The sequence below is a fragment of the Punica granatum genome, chromosome 6, assembly GCF_007655135.1.
Source record: "Punica granatum isolate Tunisia-2019 chromosome 6, ASM765513v2, whole genome shotgun sequence".
Taxonomy (NCBI): domain Eukaryota; kingdom Viridiplantae; phylum Streptophyta; class Magnoliopsida; order Myrtales; family Lythraceae; genus Punica; species Punica granatum.
In genome coordinates this window covers 7,647,545-7,652,350 of record NC_045132.1, presented here as the reverse complement: position 1 = coordinate 7,652,350, position 4,806 = coordinate 7,647,545, and positions in this window count along the sequence as shown.

The following is a 4,806-nucleotide window of genomic DNA, read 5'->3' as shown; positions in this document are numbered from 1 at the left end:
TTTTGTTTGTAAATAGTTTCTCTCTTTCATTTTTTTTGGTGAGTATGTGTAAATATATTTTCAAATGTTTGTAAATAGTTTCTCACTTAAGCCTAATTTATGCTAAAAAATAATTCAAAGAATTGTGTCGTAAAATCGACGTTGAATCCACTTCTTTCTCTCTCTCTTATATGAAGAGAAATAAAACGATTGTAGTCAATGAAAAAAAATCCAACGGGTCTCTAACTCTAATAGGACAATCGTACGATACTTTATTAATATTTCATTAACGTGAGATTTTATTACTCTTATCTATTAATACTATAGTTTGGTTAAAATGATTTAATACAATAGCGCTTATTCCTCTTAAATAAGATATCGAAATTAAATTTTATGAATAAAAAAATCAACGCTGAAAAAGTTTTAAATTTTAATAAGCTTACCTAGATCGAACTAGATTAGTCTACACTAGTTGGCTTCTAAGGACCTGGGTGCATTAAAAAAAAAGAGTTACTTTAATATATTAACATTATTGTGCTTGAGTTTTTTATTCTTAATAGGGATTTTTACTTAAAATGACCCATGATTTACTTATTTTGTCAAATCTATCATATACTTTTTTTTGTCAAATCTATCATATGGTTTACTTTTTGCATCAAATCTATCACGGCGTTATCTTTTCTATCAACATCTAACAGTTGTGCTGACATGACATGTGGAGAGATAGTGAGCCACACTTGCCACGTGAGCGCCATGTTAGCATAGCCGTTATATATCGACATAAAAGATAACACTGGAATAGATTTAATGCAAAAAGTAAACTATGAGATAGATTTTACAAAAAAAAGAGTATATGATAGATTTGATAAAACGGGTAAATCATGGACCATTTTAGGTATATTCCCATTCTTAATATACAAATAATAATATTACTAGAAAGTTACTCGTATATAGCATAGCCTATCCCGTGCATACTGCAGTTCAACTATAATGGCTTTTCTCTTCTAGAATATAAAGAAAAACTCTTAAGGGTGTGGAAAGTAGAGAGAGCAAAAAAATTATGTTGACTATAAAATATTATCCTTCAACTTCTTTGTACTGTTTCAGATTGTTCATATTTAAACCAGGGATGATACGTACTTTCGACTTCTGAACCATATCCCATAAATCAAGTATTTGGTAAAATTAAAATTCGGTTAAATAATTGTATAAAATTATATATGTTATCTAAACAGTATCACAGTTTGCAGTTACTAGCTTTTACGGTCTTAGATCCACCATCGCTGGTATCCATCATCAGTGGCGGTGGCCGCCCACAAAACAAACCACATCCCCCACCCCAAAAACACCGACACAGCCTGCCTTTAAACTTTTCGGAATTTTATGTCATAAAAATAATTTATATTTCCCTGTGAGGGTATTGGTCCATATGGCACGTGGTAAGCTGCCAATAGAGGTGACAAATATCAAATTTAGAATTTGAGAGTGTCGTTGTCCAGACCAGAAATTACAAGGGGTTGTAAGTGGAATGCAACAACATAAAGTAATTAAGGATGAAAAGTTGCATAACGTTGGCATTCACCCTCAACCTTTTATTTTCCTTTTTTTTCTTGGTTGAATCGTCGTATTTTGGGGAATGAAGACACATCGGGCTTTTGTGCTTGTGTGGTTTGTAACGGCATATAATCAAGAGAGAGATTTGGAGTGCAAATAAGAAGCTTCCATTTATTCCATGCTCCCCGTACATGTTATTATACTATGTTATCCTAGTCCTGACAAATCAATCGCAGCAACACATGATCAAATCAATACATCATGCATGATGTGTATAATGGAAATATTAACCAAGTTACACTAAAACAGATGTTAGACGATCGATAAACTAAATCTCACTCATTGGCAAAAAATTAAATAACCTTACACAATAAATATGGTAATCATCATCAATAATATGGTTATAAAATTCAAGAATCAATTCATAGATTGGTGAGAATTTAGAATCTAATGGAACCAATGGGTAAAATCGGAGTAAATTCAAAACGGGAATTACATTCGACATATTGACGAATTATTTTGGTAGGTAGGTAGATTAGCGAGCTGGACCAAATCTACTTCAAAGCTTGACTTGAAGCAAAAATTCTAAACTTCGGCTTTAAAGACTTGAATAATTCATAAAACTTAGTCAGTACTTGAATCTTGGATACGAGGGTTTTTTATTGTGTTTTCTGTATCTATTCTTGTTTAATTTAGTGATCTAGATTCAATTAAATTTGCAACTTCTGCCTTATATATGGCATTAGATGTTTCTTTTGATTGGGAATGACTTTGCACTTTTCGTTATCTAGAGGTCGCTGAACTTGTTTTAAACTGATTTTTATTTATATGGACTTGAATTGAGTTTTATTACATGTTTAAGCTAGTCACCAGCCCGTGCCAGATTCCCATAGCATTTGGTAATGGAGTAAAGTTTAATTCCACTCCACTCTTAATATTTATATAAATATTTAAGTTGGATTGTAATAATTGATATAAAAAGTATGTGTGAGAATTTATTATTAAATTGAGAAAGAAGATAAAAAAATAATGATTATATTGTTGAATTGTTGAAAAAGTAATGACTAGTTAAGAGAATTAGTTTTAAAAATTTGAATTGAATGGCAGTTAAGAAAAAGTATGTGAGAGAATTTATTTTTATAATGATTGTGTTGTTGAATTGAAGAAAACGTAAAGTGAAGTAGAGTTGAGTTAAGTGGATTTAAGTAGAGTATTACTAAACTTCACAACCAGACATAGTTTAAAAAAAATATGAAAATTAATTTATTAAATTTGATAAAAAAAATAGTTGAAATGCATTCAAAGATAACATAATTATATAAAATAGAAGTAAAAAAAGATAACATGAGAATATACCAATAAGAGAATTTGGGCCTTATCATTTATAGAAAAATTACATTATTGTTAAATCATCATGTTTAATGAATCTATATATATATATATATTAAAACAAAGTCCGACTCGAATTTTTACGTCGTAACATCACCAAGAAAAGAAATGAAGCTCTCAACCGAATTCTCACGCCACCGCATCATTAAAAGTAAAAAACAAAGCTCTTTTGTTCTGTCACGTCATTACTTATTTATTAAGGAAAATTTTATCATTAATTATGCAATAGGATATATATATATATATTATTTGCATATAGCCCAAAAAATATATTATTTATACATTAACTTTTATTCAATAAAATTTTTATATTATAACAATCAGATTGTCGTTCTTATAGATATTGTGGAAAAATAAAGAATTGAAAAGCAATATTAACGAGTGTTTATAATATTTATAGAGTTGCCCTTTACATTATGGAAAATATATTCTCATAATATTAACCAAACTCAAATTCTTATTTATATGATTTTATTTGTTTATATTGCTATATATATATATATAGTGTTTGTTTATATTGTGCGGTTGATATATTGTCCTCACTATTTATGTACGTCAAAGAGCCTCCAGTTATATTAGTTATTTAACACGATTAAGGTGGTCTATATTTTTCAACATTTTCTTTCGCTTGATTAAACAATTTGATATTGATTGCTTTGACATGATCTCTACTATAGTTCCATCACAGGCATTGGTTTAGGAACGGTAAGACCATTTTGATTTATATATCTTGAATATTTATTTTTTAATCTTATTTCATAATTTAATAGAAATATTTTCTCCATGAATTTAGAATTTAGTAGTTTTATTTCTAATTTAATTTTTTTGATATTGATTGTTCTAACAAAATCTTTATTCCAGTTTTACTATGGTTATTGCTTTAGTAATTGAAAATCCTTCAATCATTTATATATATATATATATATATTCTGTCAAAATTTCTATTAATTTATAATACGAATAAATTTTTATATTTAAAGATATTTATCGTTGAATTCCTTAGTAATCATCCGTGCATCTATTACATTTAATAATTTCTCTGGCCTTTCATTTAGACAACATCTTTAAGAATTCTGATTTTGAACAATTTGTTTTAATTTACATGTAATAATTTCTTTGACCTTGGTAAATTCATGGTACTATATGAATTTTGATTTTCAATAAACTTTTTTTATGTATTTGAAAATAATTTTGCCCTGTAAAGAAAGCTAGAGAAGAAATAAAAATTAGACAACCGAAATTCACTAATGCAGGGAAAATGAAGACACGATTAGCCTTGGGCTAAGAGTTTACTCGAAACACCTATATGGAAATTCTTCATCGCTTGAATGGGAGTTACCATTGAAAGAGTTTATATATATGTACACACATATGCATATCCAATCCTTGTATGCACAAGTCTTCTTCTAGGAAGCATAAAATCCAAAGTGATTGTTCCTATATCATGCTACATCATTTGAAAGGCTCTGCTAGTTGAAACCCCAAAAATTCTCAGCTCTAATATTTACTTTTTCATCGTAATCTGAAATCTAGGAAAAATTTCTCAAGCGAAGACGGAATTAGTGCAAAATACTGGAAAGGGCAAAGGAAATTATTGTCTGTGGTCGCGAGGGCTCGTTGGTGTGGGGCTGAGTAATAAGAGATAAAAGAAAGTGGATATTGATTTATTAATTTTAACACAAAAAAAATTATTAATTCTATTTTTTTTGTATATCCATATTTTAAAAATAATAAACTATTTAATTTATAACAATCCAGTGTACTTTATTTAATAATTTTATTTTAAAAATTATACATTCTTTTCGAGTTTTGATGAATAAAAGAAAGAAACTTCTAAGACTCCTATGATCAAAGTTTGTGAGAAAAATGAAAGGAAAAAGAGAA